Below are 24,214 nucleotides of genomic sequence, written 5' to 3' on the forward strand. Positions count from 1 at the left end.
TGGATGCAGTGACAAGTGGAAGACCAGATCTGCATACGGAAAGGAAAATCTTGCTGTAGGAGGTTTCAAAGATGCTTAGAAGACCGTCTTGGATATAATAGGAAGAAAACATGCGACAGTGGGGAACTGGGTGCAAAGAAGGGTGTAAGCTGAGGACTTGGGCGTGGACAGCGAACTCAGGCTGCGAGGGACTACAAGTGGCACAAAGGCTGCGTCCGCCTGGGGGCGCGAGGGGGCGGAGCTCTGGTTTGAATTCGAAGACTGTTCCCTAGGACACCCCGGGGCGCGGTGGGGGTCGGGAAAGCATTCCTCCCTTGAGACGGGATTTCAAGTTCTAGGAGGGCGTTACTCCGCCAGCTCCAAGTGTCTGGGTGTTAAGGTCCGGGCACCCGATAGGGAACATTAAGAGTGGAAATCTGGAAAGAGGAACCCGTCCAGATTCCGTTGGAGCCCTCTTGCACAACGTCCACAGGGACATCTGCAAGCTCACAGCGTCACCCGAGGACTTACAAACCCCTAAGGCAGCTAACAGACTACGGACCAGGGACACACCCTCGGACGCACCCTCAGATGTGTGCACGTAGAAAGATTTGTACTCCCTCGACCTTTATTTGGAAGGTGGACGTGGACCCAAAGCTGCCCTTTGCTCCTCTGGATACTCAGCACTGTACTTTAAACCAGATAAATCAGGCAGCCTGACTGGTATTAAAAACAGCTAAATCCTCCTGACGTGTGTGTGTGTGTGTGTGTGTGTGTGTGTGTGTGTGTTTGTTTTAAGACTTTCTATTCCCGGTTTTGTTGTGTTTTAGGAGATAAACTGCAGTTGAGTCCACAAGATTGAGAGGAGTTGGTGTGACTAGAAGTCCGTTCACTGTAAAGGTGAGAATTCATAATTTCTCTTCTTCTGTACATTCTTTGATGTGGCGATCCTGCCTTTAATTAGTTTTGAGGGCAAGCTAAGATACTGCAATGGAATGAGTCAAGAATATTTCCAATGATAAATTGAAACCGCTTTATTTCTTTTAGCTTAGCGTCTTCTCTGATCTGCAAGAGACTATATTTGGCCAGCAATTATTGTAGTTCTTAAACATAGCCTTTAAAAATTGGCTAAAAATTTGAGGTTAACAAAAATAAAATAGAGCAAGTGGCTCTTTTTACTTGAACTACCCTGTATTATTATTCCAAGTTTGTTTTCTGGAATTACACTAGTATGTCAGGAGATTGGAATTCAACTACCTTCAGATTCAATAAATGAACTGGTGGCTGTTCATTTACTGGGCTTGAAACAGCCCTTCTTTCAGAAGTTGGGGTTGGATGGAGACAGAAAACCAGAGAGGTATAAGAATTCAGTGAATCCAGTGAGATCTAAAGTCCAGGGCATTAAAATCAAATCCAGAAGAAACACACTAATGCCTTACATTGTAGTAACAATAATTCTTTGTTGTTGTTGTTGTTGTTGAAAGATGGTAAAAAATTAATAGATAATTAATGCAGGGAAAACTTAAAATGTTCAGTAATGCATTATAACACATAGAAAAATTATTGCAGAGAGTATGTTTGCATTCACTGAGAAGGAAACTAAAAAAAAAAAAACTGTTACTTAGTTTTGACATTTTAAGTACAGAGTCTGATCTATTAACTGTATTTGCCATTAAGGAAAAATAGCCCAGTCTTAACTATTGCATAATACTGTGTAAGAACATGGCCATGAAAATGTACTATCAAAACCAAGATAAGCTTGCCGCTGCTTTTATTTGTTATGTTTTAAAGCAAAGACAGGTATGAAAGTAGGATTAAGCATGACAGATTCATACACTTAAAGCTATACTATAAAATGTTCTTGAAATTACTGATAGAAGTAATTAACTCATCCACAAGTTTGCTCATTTCTTTTATTCTAGTTGAGTTCTAAGTTCCCTGGTAAGATATAGGGAGCCTCCTGAATACTAATAAGCAGGAATCTAGAACTACAAATTTGAGAAGTGAAAGTGAGCCTGGAGTTGGGATTATATCCTCATTTATCACAAGAAACTAAGGTTTACAGCTTACTAAGTATTATAATTTTTTATTTAAAGGCCAGAATGCTTTAGCTCAACTGTTCAAGAGAGACTGTTTTTCAGCTTCTGATCTAATCTTATTTATTTTTGTATTTATTTTTTTTCAATTGATTTCTCCTGACTTTTCAGTCCTCACCCTAACTTAAGGGGTTAAAAGTAATTTGCAGTTGTGTTGCTGGGCAAAGTTTCTATTAAAGTGTCATGAGAAGGAACAGATTCTTTTAGCAGGCTCAAGGCCTGTGTCTCTTCGTGAATAAGCGTAAACCATGGTCTTCTTTGAAGGCTCACAGTTTCATTTCTTCCAAAGGATCCAGCTTTGTTCTTTATGGGATTAGATTAATTGGTATTTTGTACCCCCACATGCCATTTTTTAAAGGGCCATGCCTCCCTAAAACAATGCTGTTTCCCCCATCCCACCCACTAGTAGCTTATCCTCGCCTGTGAAGGGCCAGAGGAACCATGGAGGAGTTAGGATACTGAAGAACAAGACAGGGACATGCTTGGGTCCTGGGCAGGGGACCTTTCCTATTCAGATTTCTCTAATTGAGAAGTCACTTTTGTATTTAGCTTCACATCTCTGAAGCCTGTGTTGTCTCTAGGAAAGCAGAGTTCTACCAGGAATTCTTTATCTTGCACAGTTCCACCAGGAATTCTTTGTCTTGCACTTCTGAAGTTATCTGGAATATGGGTCATAAGAACCAGTTGAATCTCCTCAATGGTAGTTATTTTCACCAAAATAGCCTTTTAGGAGAAATACTAGCACTTGCTGTTCTGCTCATCTTATGGGCCCAATAAAATGAGGAATTGAATTGGATAAATATGTTCAAATAGGATGATATTGTGAAAATAATCTCATTTCATAAGACAAACCAATAGTTGAGAATAGTGATTGCATTATTAAGGACATGTACAAGGTCAGACACCCCTACCCTTTAGCAAGGTGGCCTTGGGCAAAGCTAGTTTTCTCTAAAGGTAAAATGGTTAAACAATTTCCATCTTATAGGGCTAATAGGGCTGACACAAACCACATATAAAGAACACAACACAATGCTTTATACAGAGAAAATTCTCGATTCTGATGGTAAATATAATTGTCATTTGCTTTGCATGTAAGAACTATTATGAACTGTTCTTTTAGTAGTCACGAGATTGTTCATATTTCATTTCCACTTTATAATGAAATAATGACAAGGCATATATCCAATCTGTTCTTCTTTTTAGATTTATTGAAGTAAAAATGTCCCAAAAAATCCATGGTGGTTCTGTGGTAGAGATGCAAGGATATGAAATGACACGAATCATTTGGGAACTGATTTAAAAAAAACCTCATTTTTCCTTATGTGGAATTGGATCTGCATAGGTAAATGAATTATTCGTCCATGAAGCTAGCAGATTCAGAAAGTTTAATCTAAGTTATTTCAGGGTGAAATTGGCTTTTAAAAATAGATGTAGCCATGTTTTGTGAACAGGCTTAAATATACCTAATGAACCTTCTAATTTAACATTCTAGTAGAAAAACTGGATTTATCATTATCTAGAACTCAAGAATCATAAGGGGAACATATTTTGAGGGCTTTCTTACCTTGATTCCAGTGATGGTTTTATTTGTAATAAATCAGTGCCCACGAGTAGCACAATGTATTACTTGTGGAAGAGAAAAAAACGAGAGGATGTAAAAAAATAGTAAAGTAAATTTTATCCTTTCAATCTCAATTTTCTATCATTCTCTTAATCAGTCAGTGGATGTTTCCTTTTCATTCTTGACCTTTCACCCTTTCATAGAGCTGCTGCACTGAAAGAACCCTCATGGTTCTCTGAGACACCCACCTCAAGCCCCAGTTCCCTTAGGTCATCTTTGTCTCTTTGCCCCGTCTTTACATTGTTTGGGGGCAGATGTGAAAGTATGTTGGTAATTCTCTCATTTTTTCCTTGTGTCTTTTATAAGCAGCTCTTGTTTTTGAGCATTCAAACTAAGTAGAGGCAGAATGTTTAAAAAGGTGAAGTGGCTAAAGCCTGGTAGAGTACAATATAGAGCAACACGTTTCAGACAAATTGTTGGCAACAATTAAGTGTCTGCCTCCATCCAGAAGTATTCAGAATGTGTCCTGAGGACCCGTTAACTTGCTTTGGTTTAGACTTTCAGTTCTCATGCTGTCATTAGATGCCCTTTTTAATTGTTCTAAAATTAAGGTGCTGATAATATCTGTATTGCAGCCACCATGTGGTGTAAAGACTGTGCTTGTAGGAGTCCACAAAACATACAGGGAACAGAGCATAAAAACAGTTTCCAAGTGGGTTGAAGAAGCATTTCACAAACTCTCTCCTTTTTCAGAACTTTGCATGACATTATGTGAACTTGCAGGGGTTTACAGGGTCCAGAATAATAATGCTAGCCTCTTTAGTATAGACTCATAAGGCCTTTTAAAGGGGTGTCTTTATGCCTAGGCAGAAAAAAAAAGTCAGTGGCTACAAACTAAAGAATTCTTGCAAGTTCAAATAAGTTTTAAGTTGTTGCAAAATTGCTGTTATTTCTGCTTCTTTTTGAAAGAAGTGTAGTGATTGATTGTTTTTCATTTTGCTTTTTGATTTTTGATTTTGTTTTTGTTGTTGTTTTTATGAAGACTCAGTAGTGGTCCTGGCTATTTATTTCTTCTTTTCTTTTAGAAATGTTAAGGGAAGCAGGAAATCCACTAATTTTCTGGTAGGTTCTTCTGATGAGAATCATACTTAGGAACATTAAAACTGTGGACATCCTTCTTGTGGAGTTGGGATTAGACGTTGTCTATATTCAGCATTTTCTACGCAGGAAGATAAGAAAGTATATGGCTTTGTTAGATTTATGTGAATTATCTAAAGTTGAAGCATTAGACATTTATTTTTTTTATTTGCGAATCAATCAAGATTGCTATTTCTGTGTTTGCATCAGCAGTTGGGATATCTAAGGAAAGAAGATGTGAAAACTAAGAACAGAAATCTAGAGACTATTTGGTTTAGCAATTTTTGAGAGCTGAAAAACTTTAAATTCTTAGAGAACAAAATAAGTTATTCTATTATTTTGTTTTTACTACTTTCCATAAAATCATGTTTTTGTGTTCCATGAACAGCCAACATTCATTCAGCTCTGAATGACCTGCAGTATGGGTGTTGGTGTACGTTGAGCTAAAACTTTCTGGTGCATATGAAACTGTTGATGGGTTCTACTACTTATCCAATAAATTGCAGGCTTGTTTCCAGAACATAGAGACTTGCCCAAGAATTAGGGGAAGGTTCACCTTATGACTAACTGGCATAAATGAAGCAGTCATTAGTATTTTTTGCACAACAGTAATCTCTATACCCTTCACCACTTTAATGTCAGAATACAAAACATCCTTTAAGCCTTCCACCCCTTTATTTATCAAGCACAATATTTACTAAGGGAAAATTAGGTAGTGCTTAGGTTTAACTTGTATGCTAATTATATAGAGGGAAGCCATGCCAAAGGGTTGTTCATGTGTTGTTATTGCCTCAAGATGGTGAAAAATAGGGGGCAATTTGGCAGAGTTCATTGTTTTCCATTCAATTTCCGGATAGACAGCTGCCCACTAGCCTAGTTCTCTTGACTCTTTACTTCCTTCTTGAATTGTCAGTCATCTTCTATGTTTAGGATACATCAGTGCTAAAACTTGACAGATTTAGGTGTCTTTGAGGCCTTTATGTTCTGCATAGCAACCTCTGCCTGTCACCAGTGGGGTCATGGATTATAACTTATTTATTTTCCTGAAGTATTGATACTTTTTTCCCTTTCTAGCTATGACTTAGGCATAGAGAATCGTGATGCCACCAATGACCAGGTCACCACGGATGCTGCAGAAGCTATAAAGAAGTATAATGTTGGCATCAAATGTGCTACTATCACCCCTGAAGAGAAGAGGGTTGAGGAGTTCAAGTTGAAGCAAATGTGGAAATCACCAAATGGCACTATCCGAAATATTGTGGGTGGCACTGTCTTCAGGGAAGCAATTATCTGCAAAAATATCCCACGACTTGTGAGTGGAATGGATAAAACCCATCATCATAGGCCGTCATGCTTATGGGGACCAAGTAAGTCATTTGGGCATAATTTTCCATATATTTTTACATGACCCAGCAATTCTGATTTATATGGGTTTTTATCCTTATCTTTTGGTGTCTACACCCATTAAGCAAAGTTGCAAAATTTAGAAATTCTAATATGTATAGCTGTATATTTACCCACATTTAGGTAGAGGTAAATACAGATAAACTTACTGTAGATACCCATCTCAACACATGATTTTTGCCAAACATGTTTTTTTCTTTCTTTATCCTTTTGTTAGTTATATCACACAAATGGCCAATTGTTTTTTTAATTTTTTTATTTTTTAGTAGTATCATATGATCCAACCAGATCAGTGGTTTTCAATGCTGGCTGCATAATAAGATCCACTTATGAATGATTCATTGGTTTGGTTAGGTTTAGCTTTACCTTTTTGGTTTTTGTCTAATATCTGAGTCCCATCTCCACCAGCTGAAATCTGAATTCAGGCTTTTGAATCAGTTCCACAAGTGATTCTAATGTACAGATAGGGTTGAGAACCACCAAATATGATATTAAACATGATAACTGGCTTAGTATTCAAAAGCAATCTAGTTAGAACATTTTTTCCTACTTGAAAACCAAAAATGGATTCTGTATTTCTATACAAATAGACTCATTGCCAAGTTAAGCAGAAAAGCTGCCAATTAAACAAATTCCAAATTGTGCTGAGGCAGGTTTCAAATTTTCATAGAAAGAAGCTTATGTCTTACAAGAACCTTAAAAACAGGAATTCCCTAATGCTAAAATCCAAAATCAGCACTTCTATGTAGTCATCCCTGTAAACAGTGTGGCCAGGGAAGATATTTCTGGGGACAGGGTTGCCAGCTCAGTCCCCAAGGAGTTGGTTAACTTTGTTCCACCCTGTGGTTCATACTGTCCCTTCATCCTGGCCAGGCCCCACACAGGTACCAGAGTCCCAAGCAAGGATGCATAGGTGGCAGTTCTTACCAATTCAGTCTGTCTTTTTTTTTTTTAAATTGTAGCATCAGTCATTTGTAATAATGGACATTCTGTTGTTTAAAGTCAAGATTAAAATTTTCAAATGCCAGGTTGATTTGCTGTGTAAATGTGCATAAACTCTATGCAAAGCATTTATAGTGCCTTGATGTCTCAGTTCTTCCTTTTGAGAAATGGAAACAAATCAGCAACCCATAGTGAATGACTTTATATGTCATAAGTGTTCTTTGTAGAATAGATATTTAATCTTTTTTGCTATCTGAATGCTCTTTTACCTACTGTTAGTATTACTATAAACCTATAGGTGTGGCTGGTGCTTGTTAATTCCTAACTCCAAGTCTCCCAATTAACCCAAGTCTTTGAGTAAGTTTCAGTGCACGAATGACTTGTGAACACCTCATGTGTACCAGGCACATTTCTCCACTGGAATGGCTTATGCTCATAAGGGATGTGAACAGGATTTGGGGGGGGGGGTTCATCAACTGTCACAGCAGCTTCCAGATGATTTTTTTCATGTGGACAAGTGATAACTGGAACGACTGAGCCCTGAAAGTCTAAGTAATGATCCCAAGTCTCTGGACTCAGGATGCATTATTTTCATTATATCACACTGACATCTTTGTAAGATTGATGTGAGAATCAAATGACATCATCTTAAAGCATTTGATACATAGTAAGGACAAAGCATCAGCTCTATCATCATTTTCAGCACAAGTAGTATTATAATCCTCCCTGCAGTACAGCTTCCTCAGCCCATGGGCCAGGTCGTATCTCTTCATCACCCTGCAGTTTTTATTGATTTATAGGTTTATGACTCTTTCTGACATTTAAAAACTCTCTGTCACTTCTCAGTATTGTCTTTATTAGGTTGGTAAGCTTCCTAAAGAAAATATCTTGTGTTATTCTCTGTGTTCTCTGTATCAGTGCCCATAAAACTGTCACATACATGGTAGCCTTCTAATAAATACTGACTGACTTTTTAATGTGCATTACCACTAACTAGAGGAACTCTGGACTATCTTCGTTTCTATCTCTTTAAAGATCTGCCAGATGTGGTAGCCTGTAATCCCAGCAACTCAGGAAGCTAAGGCAGGAGGATCCCAAGTTCAAGGCCAGCCTCAGCAACTTGGGAGACCCTGTCTCAGAGTAATTAAATAAAAAAGACTGGGAATGTAGTTCAGTGGTTATGCACCCTGAATTCAATCCCTAATAACAACAACAAAAAAAGGACAAGCTATATTCTCTTGTTTATCTTGGTGTGCTCTTGTGCTCATGTGTGTTTCTCTGTCTCTCTGTCTCTCTCTCAGATATATATATATATATATATATATATATATATATATATATTTCCTTATAATTCCTATTGGGATATTTTTCTTTTCTTAATACCTTTTTCCTACTTATATAGTACAGAGCAACTGATTTTGTCATTCCTGGGCCTGGAAAAGTAGAGATAACCTACACACCAAGTGATGGAACCCAGAAGGTGACATACCTGGTACATAACTTTGAAGGTATGTATGAGTCCATCATAAGCTACATCTTCTTTTTTTAAAAAACAAATGATTTAGAAACATTATTACTGTTTTTTTTTCAAAATTAGTATGTGACTGCCTAAAAATTCTACACTTCTACGGACCAAAAATCTAACTTAAAAAGTAGTTGGTTCCATACCCTCCCATGGCATGAATAAGGCATGAAGGGGTTAGTCACTTAACTGGAAATGCATATAGGCAATGACAAGGAGACATTTATGCATTTGTCTTAAAATATGGAGGGAAGATTTGCAGGAATATCTTATGCACAAATGGTATAAATTAAACATTAATAGCCCCAAATCATCTGTAATGCAATCCTGCCCTTTGCTCTGGTGGGGTTTGTATTTAGAAATGGTTGCATTATTTGCTAAGATTTTCTTCTTGCCCTTCTGGGAATTTATCCTGTGAAAGTGAAACATTTGTTTTTTTTGATTTTTCTTCCCTGGCAGCTTCAAAGTTTCATTAGGGCAATCCCACCCAAAAGTTGCTGAAATTACTCATTGAAACAAACAAATTTAAAAAATTTAAACAAACAAATTTTTAAAAAAGATAACACCTATATATCTTTTTTTTTTCCTTACCTCCTTTAAATAATGTCATCTTAATAGAATCTACTTCTGTGAGTTTCAGCACCCTGGGAGTTGGAATGGGTTCAAGTTTCAGTAATAACAGAGTTCAACTAATAAAAGTTGTGAAACATGAATGATTACATGTAGCGTAATTATTTCCACCAATTGCAGTAGGCATGCTCAGTATCCTTCTGGAAATTACAAGAATTTTCATTTCGTATTTAAAATGCAAATCTCTCTCAATAATTATGGGCTGAGTACACCCTTAAGTTCAAAATACATGTTGGAAATTGTTAAAGTACATAAAAAACAAATTCAAAATTATTTGCCCATTTGTGAGTATATTTCTGTCACATTAGCAGGTTTTTTAAAATATTTTTTTAGTTGTTGTTAGACTTTTATTTTATTTATTTTTATATGCAGTGTTGAGAATCGAACCCAGTGTCTCACACATGCCAGGCAAGTGTGCTACCGCTGAGCCACAGCCACAGCCCCCATATTAGTAGTTTTTGGTATTTCAGTATCTTTGGGATCCTGAAGACCATATGTTTTTCTTATTTCCATGGTCCTTCCAAAACAAGTTAGACTATTCTTATCTAGAACTGATTTTCATCCTATCCTGTCCCTTGAAAACTCCTGAACTATTCAGTTTGGAAGACTGCCAGGGACTTGAAGTCTAGGCTCAGCCAGGGGAGCCAAGAATTGGTATTTTGGTTGTGGAGATTCCTTTAACCTCGTTCCAGCTATCCCACGTTTACTTTCTTTTTTTCTCTCATTGCTCCCTGCAGTAGGTGGTGGAGTTGCCATGGGAATGTACAATGAAGACAAGTCAATTGAAGATTTTGCACACAGTTCCTTCCAAATGGCTCTGTCTAAGGGTTGGCCTTTGTATCTGAGCACCAAAAACACTATTTTGAAGAAATATGATGGGTGCTTTAAAGACATCTTTCAGGAGATATATGACAAGTAACTGCCATTCTTTATTCCTTTTTCTTTCTTTTGTTTCCAAGTAAGCTGGCATTTATGGTATAGAATTTGCATTTCCTTATCCCTTTGATTCTGTGACAAATCAAGTGAAAATCTTCAATAATCCTTAAATTAGATAAGAGCAAAACTAAGATTTAGCAGGAGTGAAATAAAACCACTCTAAATTGCTTTTGGAAAATAAACATGTTCTAAAACAGGGCCCATCCTTAATTTTTCACAGAGCCAGGATTGTTTAGTATTTGACTAAAGAACCCTGTTAGTGATAGAAAGTTCTGATTTGTCAAATATGTCAATTTATGAGTCAGGCCCATTTTCTTCCTTCTAAAAATCATTGTAATGATTGAAACTCGGCTGGGGATGTGGCTCAAGCGGTAGCGCGCTCGCCTGGCATGCCTGCGGCCCGGGTTCGATCCTCAGCACCACAAACAAACAAAGATGTTGTGTCCGCCGAGAACTAAAAATAAATAAATATTTAAAAAAATGATTGAAACTCTACCTTACATGGTCTTTTGAACTTAAGTATAAATTTATAACAACCTCGGGCCCAACAACCTGTGAGGTGAGCCTGTGTTAACTCTTCAGTTCAGAAGCAGTTTTTCTGGATAAAAAAAATCTTTCCAAAGGCATTTTGATTCCCTCTTCCAACTATCCATCTGTACTAAGCCTAGAAACTGTCCCATAGTACATCTAGTTTCCTGAATGATATCATGTCATTGGAATATCTTTTATTCCCTTTGTTATATTATTTTTTCTTTACAGCACCAAGATTGAACCCAAGGGTGCTTTACTAATAACCTATACCCCAGCCCATTTTATTTTTTATTTTGAGACAAGGTCTTGCTAAGTTGCTGAGGGTCTTGCTAAATTGCTGAGAAGTTGCAATCCTCCTGCCTAAGCCTCCTGGGTTGCTAGAATTATAGGAATAGACCACTATACTCAGCTTCCTTTGCTACATTCTTAAAAGACTCTAAGTCTCAAGAATATGATCAGTACTATATTGAAAATTAGAAATTAAAGCAATAGTTGGGTCAGCCTACTGTATCACACCTTTCCTGCAAGGTGTGACAGGTGGCCAAATTGGGGTTTCATAGCCAGAGAATGCTTGAGCAGAGATTTAGCCTGTGTTAGAGTCCCACATTTGTGCTCCGTCTACTGAAAAGGCTGCTCCCTGTCCCCTTCCAAGCCTTTGGGAGAAGCAAATGACAGCCCTGAAAAGCCAACTTCTTTTTTAATTGTTCTAATTTTTCTCTTGTTTCTTAGGCAGTACAAATCCCAATTTGAAACCCAAAAGATCTGGTATGAGTATAGGCTCATCGATGACATGGTGGCTCAAGCTATGAAATCAGAGGGAGGCTTCATCTGTGCCTGTAAAAACTATGATGGTGATGTTCAGTCAGACTCCGTGGCCCAAGGTAAGGAGCCAGAGAAGCAGGTGGAGGTAGATGGAGCCTGCTAGCCCTGAGGTCATTCCATGGTAGATCTATAGTTTGGGAAGAGGGATTTTGTAGTCCTTAGTTGTAAAACTATGAAATGGTAGTGCTACAAAGCACCCAGATCCTTCATTCATTTTCTGACACATAAAGAAATTAAGTTTAGATGGGGAAGTGGATTATTCAAGGTCACAGAGGAAATAAGCAGGGGTTTAACACTGCTGGCTCCAGTCTTAGGTTAAACTCACCTCATCCTTTTTTTCCTTGAAGTTTTAAAATGTCCAACAGGTATCCAACTACCTGGTCCAGAAGTCACCCCTTTTCCTGCATTCATTTTCCCTCCGGTGAATTATGAAAACCAAGTGTACTCAGGCAAGAAGAAGCAATAAAGTGAGTGGCCTGGGTTGTCGGGCAACTGTGAGCAGTATCTCCAGGAGCTCATTCACCTGGCAACAGGTCCTGATCATGCCCCTACTGCCAGCCTTGAATCAGGCTGCTTTGTTACTGTGTGTGTGTGTGTGTGTATAAATATATATGTGTATGTGTTTATGTCTCTGTGTGTGTGTGTGTGTGTGTGTGTGTGTATATATATATATATATATATATATATATATATATATATATATATTTTAATTTAAGCTTACTGCTTAGCTTTTAACAAAGGTGATTGTACAAAGAAATATTGAGCAAAGAAGTCCAGGGCCATTCACAGAAATTCCAGGAACCAGGTACTTCATGGCAGGAGAATTGGCCAAATCAACAGAAATTCCCCTTTCCCTGTTTTCCTCAGCACCAAATTGCTGCTCAGTTTCAGTTACTCTTGGTAGCTGTAGGAACTTGATTCTCCCCAGATGAATGTTTGCATAGGCTTTAATTATGTTTGTTTTCTCTCAGGAAGTACTACTTTTTCTCTTTGAAAGTTAAACATCTCTAATCAGTTTGAAAATCAGTAGACCAGCCCCAAGATTACTTTTATATCAGATAACTGAATTACACAACTCTTTACCACCACCACTCCCACCTCCTCTGTCTTCAGATCCTTGGTGGTTGGTACTAAGTACATACAGAAAGGTGCACTGCTTAGTGGTGACTCCACAGAAGATGAGGAGAGCTATTCCTTGTCATCGGAGTTCTGGGAGAGGGACCCAAAGTTATTCCATGTTTAAAGGTTCTCATGGCAATAAGAAGAGAGTATCAAAAGAAATATTTCAGATGTAAATGTCCAGTTATAAAAGTTTAAAGGACTATGAAGCAAGAGATCTGAAGTACCATGGGCCCTGATAAGAGACCTACTCAAGACCAGAGTCTGGTAGATCAGGTGATCTCAGCTAAATAGATGAAAACCAGCCCAGGTATCTTTTTGTTCATTCTTCTCTAGAGACACAAACTACTTCAGACTCAGGCCATTTCATTTATGTCCTCAGTTTTGACAATGGCATAAGCTTATATCCTAATATTAATAAATAGACAAATTCCCCATGGTAGGGTCCTGAATTCTCTAATCAACTTAATTTGAGTATCTATGAAGCCTCAAAGAAATACAGGGATATGGAAGAAACTATTAATTCCACACAGAAATTTCTTAACTGGGCTTAAAGATGACCAAAAACTAAAATGAAATTAGAGTAGATCCACTTGATCTCTGCCCACACAAAAGTAGCCATTTGTTTATTTATTGGAAGTTTACATTATTAACTTAATGAGAACTCATAGGTGGTGGCACAAATGGAGAAAGGGTCCCTTGAATTCAAGTGAAAAAGTGTACGTTAAGAAAAAAATAAGTGAATTAACTTAACTGCTAGAATATGGTTCTCTGAATAGGAAACCATGGAAAAGAATTGTTTTGTTGAGGGTATTACAGAGAACAAGGAAGAGCAATTAGAATGTTCTTGGATCTAACCCATCCTGTATTTATGAGCCTTTTTCCCATCCCCATGAGTTTATAGTAAATTGAAGGCAGGAGACAACTCTTTAATCCTTATTTCCTCAGAATAGCAGAGTATATGCATATAATAACAACAAGATATTGAGCTCTTACTGTGCAGATATTTTTCTAAGAAATATGAATATATATTCACAAATTATATGTATATTCATCTAATCCCACAACAACACAGCAAAGTAGGTCCTTTTATTATTCTCATTTTATAGGTAGGAAAACTGAGTCACAGCAGATATGAAGTCACAGAATAGGGTGAAAAACAGTCAGTCAGACCCCAAACCCTCCATCATGAAGCAGGTACCAGAGATAAATGAGAAACAGCTCAGCTTCTCCAGATCCTTTGACTCTGAGATCCGGATACTTCATTTTCTGAAAGGCAGAGGAGCTACCAATGACTCCATGAGCTTATGCTTACTTTGCTTATCAAGACCTGACAAGATTGAGTCTTTTGCTCTCAATGCTGAGAGACCAGTCTTCTCGCAGATGGACCAGTACTTAATGCTCTGCCACCTACAGGTTATGGCTCCCTTGGCATGATGACTAGTGTGCTGATTTGTCCAGATGGCAAGACAGTAGAAGCAGAGGCTGCCCATGGGACAGTAACACACCACTACCGCATGTACCAGAAAGGACAGGAGACGTCCACCAATCCTATTGGTAAGATGGTGTCTACTCCTACATCGATTTCTGACAAGAGAGTGTTCTCCAAAGGAGATCTCCAGAGGAACTCAGGCACATTCCTTAGGCTACTCAGTGTTTTGTGTGAAAAGTCATCAGCAAGTAGCTAATGAATTCTACTAATAGGAGCTATTTTAACATGCTTAATAATGTTCTCAAAATGTGCTTTTCTATTTTGTAGAAGAGTATACATTACAGAAAAGAATATTATCAACAAGTGTATCAACTGTCCCTAGAGCAGTGAAATGTCACTGGAGGCTACACATCTAAAAGTCACATGGATAGATGCCTCCAACAAGGTGTCAAGGTCAGCACTTTAAAAAGAGATAGCAGCCTAAAAAGAGGAGACCAATGTAGACATGTAGACAAAAGATATAGAGACCTTTTCTAAGACAGAAATGCCTTAAACATCAAGCTCTAGTACCATACCATTAAAATGTAGGTGTTTTTCCCACACTTTTTCTTAGTGCATTATAGTTGCATAATGGTGGGGTTTGTTGTTACATATTGTACGTGCACAAAATATAACAACAAAACTTGGCCAACATCACTTCATAGCACATTCCCCCTCTCTCCTCCCACCACCCCCTGGTCCCTTTCCTCTGGGGTTTGGGGTATTGGAGGGGGTAGTTTCTATTTGGGAAAGTATTTCAGGCTTTCCTAAAACTTCTGCCCTATATGGATATCATCTAATAAAGCCCACAACCTAGATTTTTTAAAATGTTCTGTTTGGGGGAATTGTGAAAGATTTGGGAATTCTTAGAACTGGAATGGCTGTTTCTCTTTTTTAGCTTCCATTTTTGCCTGGATCAGAGGGTTAGCCCACAGGGCAAAGCTGGATAACAATAATGAACTTGGCATCTTTGCAAAGGTTTTGGAAGAAGTCTGCATTGAGACCATTGAGGCTGGCTTTATGACCAAGGACTTGGCTGCTTGCATTAAAGGTCTACCCAAGTAAGTATAAGATGCCCTGAACTCTGTGGTCAGATTGCCATTTACCCTCACCAGCATCAAAACACCAGTGTTTTTTGTAATTATGTAAATTGATATTCATCATCCTTTTTAGGGGTCACTAGACATTATCTATGTAGTGTCAGACAGTAAACATTTCAGATTGTGTATGTGTATGTGGGGGGGGGCGGTTCTGGTGATTGAACTCAAGAATGCTCCATCATTGAGCTATATCTTAAGGATTTTTTTTTTTTTTTTGGCAGGGTCTTACTAAGTTGCCCAGGCTAGCCTTGAATTTGTGATCCTCCTGCCTCAATCTTCTGGTAGCTGGGCTTACAAGCATATGCCACCAAGCCCAGCTACATTTTAGCTTGTGGGACATACAGTCTTTTGGGAACTATGCAAATACTAAACTTGGCATCTACTGTTGTGGCAGGAAGGTGGTCATAGATAATACAAAGATGCATAGATACAGCAACTTGCCAATTATACTTTTGTGTACAAAACCAGACTACAGGCTAAATTTATTCTATGGCTGGGCTATAATGATAGTCAATTAGGAAAAAAGGGAACTCAGAGTCTAGCTAATTCCATCCCATTATTTTCTTTAATTTACAAATGAGACAAATAAGTAGCGCAAGTATAAGATGTTCATTGATTACTATCACTTCCTTAAGTTCCACTAACCTTCAGTACAGTGGAACTTACTGTGCATTGATTGCCTTGGGCTTTTCTGAGGACATGGTAACCAGTATTCCATTGCATTAGCTGCTAATCAGATAACTCTCTCAAAGTCAGAGTTAGTTACCAGGACTCATCTTAAGAAATTTTAGAAAAAATTAACACTAATACCAAGTCCCAACTGGTATATCCTCAGAGATTTCAGTACACCCAAATAAAGTGCATATACTCAATCACTGCAAATTTCTTAACTTGAATTTCCATCGAGAATACAATGTTTGAAATGTTCCAATCTGTATAGTATATGCAGTATCTATAGGATCTTTGCAGCCTATTTGATGGGCATGTACCAGCAGGATTATGTCAGTTAGTCCATTCTTTTTTGTTTTTCTTAAATAAAACACTGATGGAAACAAGAGCATTTAAGCTTTTTTAAGAATATGTAACGGTGAATGAGAATGTAGGTAAAGGCATGGCTATACTCTCAACAGGTTTTGTTATTTCTAAGAATTAAGGAGTAGGATGAGTCTGCTTTCATTGGATTAGTCTAAACTGAAACTTTTGATAATTTCAACCTCAAAGCTACATGGCATGGAACCTACTGTGAATGTTTGTGCTTGAGCCTCCACTGCAGGATGCCCAAGACTGGGTCAGCCCTATGAACTGCAAACATAGCCATTGTCTGTATTCTTGTAGCTTGGTAACATTAATCGGTTGACTTCTAGAAATAGATAGAATACTATGTTAAGTAGTGTTTTTAGGATTTTTTTTCTCTACCTCCTACAATATTAGAAACAAACTAAATTTCCATCTTTCCTTTTTTCTCTCCTTTTGGCGTACAGCATTCTGACTACTTGAATACCTTTGAGTTCATGGACAAACTTGGAGAAAACTTGAAGATAATACTAGCTCAAGCCAAACTTTAATTTCATGTCTGGGCTTAGGAGGATAAGTGGTCTTGGTAACTAGGTCCACAAGTTTACATTTTTTTTTTGTATCACACTCACAGGTTAAAACAAAATCAATTTTATAATTTGTTTGTAAGCTGGAGTTGATCTTTTCTATAAGTTTACACCCTTTTTCTTATATATACAGTAATTGCCACCTTCCTGAACGTGGCAGGGAACTCTTTTTAAATTGTGTTTTATTTTCTAGAAGCAGCCTAGGAGTTACTTTCATATTCAATGTTATTCCTTCACATGTTCCAATATAAATGACCAAAATCAAGAGTGCTCAAAAGGGTTAACAATAGCTAGAGTATTGTTCCCTAAAATCTGTATAATATAGTACTTTACTCCCTTCCCCTATTGTCCATGACTGTGGGCACTGGGAAATTTGGTGTTACAGATGTCCCAGTATGTGAGTAGCTACACATTGAACTTGCACATGTCTAGAACAAAGAATGTAAGTGTAACTAAAACATGTTGAAGTCACTGCAGTCATTTTATTTCAAGAGCATAGTGAATGTGTCCAAAGTGCTAAATACTTTTGAGGACACTGGAGAGTTCAGAATGCAAAATAAATACTTCCTAGAGGTTTATCTTCTGTATTTGTCTTTTCTTCCTCCTCCTCTGGCCTGAGGATTTTGCTACCCTAAATAGCATTTTACCCACGTGCAATAATGTAAACTGTACCTTTTTTGGACTTCTCCTGGCCTGTTTCATTTGTTTTATATAAATGTGATTTCTCAGAGGTTGATATTAAACACTATTCTAGTCCAGTCTTCATCTGAACTGTTAATTTTAATTAAAATCAAGTGCTAATGACTCTTTTCTGGGTTTTTATTTATGATTATGCCCAGCACATTCTGCCTCCTTGCCATAGGGATTTGATCTGGGGTTGGGGGGCGGGGAAAATCTCTGCTCTCAAGAATTAACTGGGGGGAGGGGGGATGGATAAGTAAACAGTGAGAGGTGGATCCCACTACATCAAGAGGAATGAGAATGGCCAAAGGTCATTACTAAAGGAGTAATTAGACAATAGATTCTGTCCATGCACCGCTGAGCAGTTCAGGCATTATCTTAAAGGTTAGTAGGGAGCCAATGAAGCCTTTTAAGAAGGAAGGGACATGATTATATTTTCATTTTTAAAAGTAGCACTTAGGGCAGCTCTTTAAAAAAATAGGTGATGAGGGGTAGAATGGTGGGCACATAGAGAGAGGAAAACCTTCTAGGAGGCTGTTGGATTACTGCAGGCAGGAAACAGTTAAGGCCCAGCTGGAGCAGTGGCACTGAGAACTGGATGAATCCCTTAGATAAGTTGAATGAATGGGTACTGGCAGGGCACATGGGGGCTGAGGGAGGAAAACAAGTCGAGGAGGCTTCCCTAGCTTACCATACTTAGAGAAAGGCTGTCCATATCCTAGCATCTTTGAGAGGGAGGCCCTGTGAGGTTTTGCACTCTCATGCCTTAGAATTCAGTAAGCTGGAGTGGATATCTCTTGGCTATTTCCTGACAAGCTTGGAGTCAGGCCACAGACACTTCCTTAGCATACCGTAAGCCCAATAACACATGGAGTTTTTCAGACTCCTGTGGGGTAGAGCTAACTCAAGATGTACATTTGACCAAGTTTCCTTAGTGCTACCCTTGAGGTACACCCCAGTCTAAGCTCTAGAGCCTTGAACAGCCCCACACAGAAGAATATCATTAAGCAGGTAAGGCCCTATGTCTTGGGCAATTTATCTCCAGTCAAACTGAAGTTAGAAGGCAAGGCACATGAGCTCTCTTGAGGGATGAGGGAATGGGATGTCCATTCTTCTCATACAATCAACTATGTCACTCAGGCAATAGGAAAAAAGCATTGCATCCAGATAAAACTATTCAAAAAATAGGCAATAAATGTTTTCATCTCCCATACAGATTTTTTTTAAAGTTTTTATAACTATAGTTATGAATAAGATTCTACAAAATTTAGAATTAACATGCCATGATATTTTGTTTGGCTTTGAGAGCATTGTAAACTGGTAAGTTATTTTTTGGCTAGTATTTGTTCCAATATAAAGATATATCAACAAATCAATTTTAACATTAATGCTTCTAAATCTTTTTTGTTTAATAGTATAAATTTGGATTAGAAGGACAAGGAACATCAGTTCTTTTACATAATTCTCTACTTGCATTTAATTCTCACTGAAGTCTTAAGAGATTGTACAACTGTTTTTAATTAGAAACCAGAAAATTAGACTGATTAACTTAGAGTTGGAGCTGATATTCCCTTAAAGCCCCTTGATGTGCAAAAAACTGGAGAAACTTAAGTTCCTTCATATTATTGAACCTTTGGCCTTTCAAATTACTTCAACATTTAAAGTTTACATCTAAAAAATTGTCAAATAAAATATATTTTCACTCTTCTCATCTAAGCCATCATAACTATTAGAGGACCCAGTACCCGTTCCACTGATATGATTTGAATTAATTTAAAAAGCAGGACTGGGGATGCAACTTAATGGTACAGAGGTTGCCTAGCTTGCATGAGGCTTGGGTTTGATCCTCTATTATCCCTTTGCTCTACATAGCAGCCCATGTTTGTTCAGCATTTCATGGGGAAGATAAATGGGGCCTTTGATCAAGATTGCAAAATACATTGATAGCCACTAGTGCTCAGGAATCTATAACAGATCGGGCTCTTTCCACCATCTGCCTGTTTCAGGTTTGGGTAAAAGAAGAAAATATCGAATGTTTTCTTTTGCCAACAAATGATAGCATGGGATTGGATGATCTTTAAGTCCCTCCATCACTCACAGATCCTGGGAGTTCATGAGTGCTGCTCCATTGGCCACCAGGATCAGCATCTTCCAAAAATACTTAATGTTGTAAAATAATCAGATGACCAGATGCTGACCAATGCCTCCACAGGGTAATGGTTTATTCTGAAACAACTAGAGAGTCCAAATAGTTGACCTGGAAAATGTGCTCTTTAGCAAAACATTGATGGTAGGAAGATCCAGGGACAGAAATGAAGAGAGTTCCAGACTTTGAAATTCTCTAAATGTTGCAGATACTGTTCCTTAGGAGGAATTTTTTACTGAAAATATTTAAGTGTTAATCTTAACAATTAGAATCACAGCTATCCCCTGTGTTCTACATGAAATTTTTCTAAGACACCAACTCATGACTTCCTATTTCCCACTTCAACATTTTTATATAATAAAAATTTCCCTGAAATTAAGAGTTTGGATAAAGAGAGAGGATTAGAAGCTAATCTAAAAATAATAATGAAATCTTGATATTATGTCAACACTCAGTAAAATTGCTGTAGTCCTATCACTTCTCTCATATTGGAGGTTTTATTCCATAGTCCCTATTTTTTAATGTTAAGGAAAATAACTTCTGAATTGCTGATTGCTCTGGAAAAAGAAACGACTTTGAATTTCCATGATATCTCAGGCTCTGCAGGAGTAGAAATTCGCAGGCATTGTAGCATTGTTTATAACTTTTAGTTTTGATGCTGTTCCAAACTTACAGAAAAATTCCAAGAATAGTATGAGGACATTTTTACTATTCCACCATTTGATATATTATATTCTCTCCACTGCCCCATGCATGCAAATATGCTCTCCCCCTCCCCCCCCACACTCCCTGAGCTACTTTAGAGTAGTTTGAAGATATTTTAATCCTTTGCTCCTAAATACTTCAGTGTGTATTTTCTTTAAAAACACAAGGATATTCTCTTATACAAACACAGTGAAATTATCCAAATTGGGAAATCTAACATTAATACAATGCAATACAGTCTCTATTAAAATCTCAACAACTGCCCCAGTGATATTTCTGGCTTCCCCTGTTCACCTACAGGATCATACATTGCATGTAGTTGTCATGCTTCTAGTCTATCAATTCAAAACCAGAAACTAAAGAATACTTTATTTTGGATCTTAGAATCTGCAATTTGGAAAACAGCTCAGACAGTTCTAAATCATGGTTTCAAAGAAGTAGGGGAAGCAAGGAGCTTTCCTGGGCAAACAGTTCTGAATTATGACAAAATGGCAAAAAAAATTTTACACAGGGAACTTCTATTGAATACTGGGAAAGAACGGGCGCTGTTAGATGGGTAGAAGATAGAGAAAAGAATATATGTGCTTAGTAAGAATATCTGTGAAACTAGAGCTCAATAACCTCTTAACCCACATCTTGAGTCTCTGAACATGATATAATTATCTGGTCATTTCAGATGCCTGCACTCAAAGAGTGGAGGTGGCCAAAATTCACATTCCCAGGTTCTCAGGCATAATCTGGAGATGCACATGAGTGCTACTTCCTTAATGGTGTGTGCAAATGCGTGTGTTTTGCAGTACTCGGGACTGAACCCTGGACTTCCCATGCTAGGCAAGCTCTACTACTAAGCTACAACCCCAGCCTTCCCTCCACTCCATTTTCAAAAACTCTTCTGGTGTTGCTTTCACCTGATTTTCCTTTTTATTTTCACACTCCACTTGTCTTAAATAGGTCCTCAGCCTTTCTTTGTCTTCCTAAACCTTGACATTTTTTTAATAACATAGGCTAGTATAAGGTGAAGGAAAATTTTCTCTCTCCTCTTTGAAATTTCACTGAAATAAACAGAAAAAGACAGATTAAATAGGAGAAAAGGCATGCAAACTTGTTAACTTACAAAAGGAGAAAAATCACAGGAATGAGATAAACAACTCGTCCATTATTCAGAAACTTTCCATTATTCAGAAACTTATATACTCCCCTTATTCTGGTATATAAGGTGATGGAGGTGAAGAATGGGTGATAGTGAAACATCTTTAAAAATCCATGGGCTTAGAGAACATGCAATATCCTGGGACCTAGTCACTTGGCCCTACAGAACAGACAATGGGTTGTAAATGATTCTCTGTGGGTCCAAAGTAGAGGACAATGCAGTGTGACAGAAGTCTGCCCAAGTGTGTTGACAGACTTTAATCTTTATACCCACCATATGTGTTTAGTTTTTTCTGGTTAATATTTCTGTAAAAGGACTGAAGACAATTATTATGCTCTTCTTTTGGATGATCAGGTGAGGTAGATAAAGAAACTTTCAGAGTGCACCAAAGCAATATTGCACCCTTAGTGTGTAATAGTGGGGAGAAAGGGGGAAGTGTGCATGGTGTTGGTTTGCACCAATACTGGTGAAGTTATCTTTGCTCGATTGGTTAAGGTAGTTCTTGTTTCCTCCACTGTGGATGGACTGTTTTCCCCTTTGTAAACACATAGTAGGCAGAGATGCCATGCATGCATCATCAAACTTCACTCATAATTCACATATGATATAATTATAATCAGTGTTTATATTCCACTGTAATGAACAGATTTTTCTTCCTCTATTTATCCATTTATTCCTTCATTGACATTAGTGTGTACTCACAGATTCTTATTTTATTCCATGGACTATAATCCATCACCATCATTATATATTTTGATGTTTCAATTGCCTCAGAGTAGGCCAGGTGTGAATTTCATCAAGTAGGGTCCTGAGAGAACTGTAACATTAAGTTTTTTGTAAGCAGTTAATTTGACAAGAGAAAAATACTTTCTGTATATATTAGGGCACCTAACATCACCAACCACTTTCTTAATTTACACTTCTTCTGAAAGGGGCTATCACACACAATCTTCTTTTTCTACCAGTAAAATGTCTTTGTCCTTGCCTTCTTTCTAGATCTGACCTCCCACCAGCCCCACCCCAGTGGCTCAGCAAAAATTGTTGTTGGGAGATTGCCATTTTCAAGATGGGATCTCCAGACTACAGACTTATTTAAAAACTTAAAGGTAGCATTAAAAGTCAGGTCTGGATTAGAAACATAAGAGGATACTAGGGTGCTGGGACCACCAGTTCCTAACCCTTTGGAGAGATGTGGAATCTACTTTTTGTTGTTGTTGTTGTTGGTACTGAGAATTGAACCCAGGAGTGCTTAACCACTAAATTATATCTCCATCCCTTTTTATATTTTATTTAGAGACAGGGTCTCATTGAGTTGCTAAGTGCTTTGCTAAGTTGCTGAGGGTGGCATGATTCTCCTGCCTCAGCTTCCCAAGCCCCTGGTATTACAGATGTGCACCACCATGCCAGGCTTGGAATCCACTTTGAAAGTTCTATTTTTAAGAATGAATTAGAGGAGCTAGAGTTGTGGCTCAGTGGCAGAGCGCTTGCCTACCATGTGTGAGGCACTGGGTTTGATTCTCAGCACTGCAGATAAATAAATAAAACAAAGGTCAATTGACAACTAAAAATATTTAAAAAGAAGAGGAGGAAGACAAAGACGAAGAGGAAGAAGAAGAAGGAGGAGGAGGAGGAGGAGGAGGAGGAGGAGAAGGAGAAGGAGAAGGAGAAGGAGAAGGAGAAGGAGAAGAAGAAGAAGAAGAAGAAGAAGAAGAAGAAGAAGAAGAAGAAGAAGAAGAAGAAGAAGAAGAAACAACTAACATCTGTGGGCTACATGATTAGATGATAATCCATGGAGCAGGGCAAAGTAGGATTGGGACGGGCCCTGGAGGGCTTCAGGGCAGCTAGCAGTGTTCTATTTCTTGACAAGGGTCATGATTCCTGGAGTGCCTTGTAGTAATTTACTAAGTTCTACCTTTATTTTGTGTGGTTTACTGTATCTCTTTCTTTTGAACATGAAAAGTTTTTAAAAATGTACCAGGAAACCTATTCTGAATCCCTTTGAGTTAGCTGGCATATGATCATGTTCTCCTGGAACAAAGCCCAGAGCCTTCGCCCCAGTGCTGGCTTACCTTCCTGACAAACCTTTACTTTGCTATCAAGAAAGTGACATCATTTATTTCAGTCACATCATCCTCAATCTTTTCAAACATAAGTCAGAAAGTTGCTCTCTAAGAAAATGTTCTGCCATCCAACTGGAAAATTCCCTAATCTTGATTGGAACATACACCAAGTATTATTTCTAGGGACCTCTGGGGCTTCTTAGTTGGTTTTATGGACCTTGATTTCCTCACCTTGGGGAAGCCTTGATGCTTTCTTGTTGGAAACATTAGGGGTTAAATCTTTCGTTTGGTTTCTGAATAAGAATAATTGTTTTCCTGGTTGGCCTTGCTTTGTTTTGTCTGGAAAAAAATTGTCTTGAACATTATTTATATGTTCAGAGGTTAAGCTTTAAGATATATTCTAACTGAACTGAATTTTCCTATTTTTCAAGACATGAAATTTTTAGATTCCAAATTTTTCTCATGCTTTTCCTACTGCAAGAATTTTTGAGTCCTACATGGTTTCAATGCTAAAAATGTCCCAGGTACACTACAAAATGTCTAAACTATATGACAGAAACTGATAATTTGCATTTTTGTTCTGGTGTCCTAGAGCAGCTCTTGCCTATTTAAAAATTTCCA

The 24,214-nt window shown here is 37.9% G+C and overlaps 1 pseudogene; it reads left to right on the forward strand.

Moving 5' to 3' along the window:
* The first annotated feature begins 571 nt into the window (after positions 1 to 571).
* On the forward strand, positions 572 to 16,815 carry LOC144255897 (isocitrate dehydrogenase [NADP] cytoplasmic-like; annotated as a pseudogene).
* The last annotated feature ends 7,399 nt before the right edge of the window (positions 16,816 to 24,214 follow it).

This window comes from Urocitellus parryii, chromosome 7 (assembly GCF_045843805.1).
Source record: "Urocitellus parryii isolate mUroPar1 chromosome 7, mUroPar1.hap1, whole genome shotgun sequence".
Taxonomy (NCBI): Eukaryota; Metazoa; Chordata; class Mammalia; order Rodentia; family Sciuridae; genus Urocitellus; species Urocitellus parryii.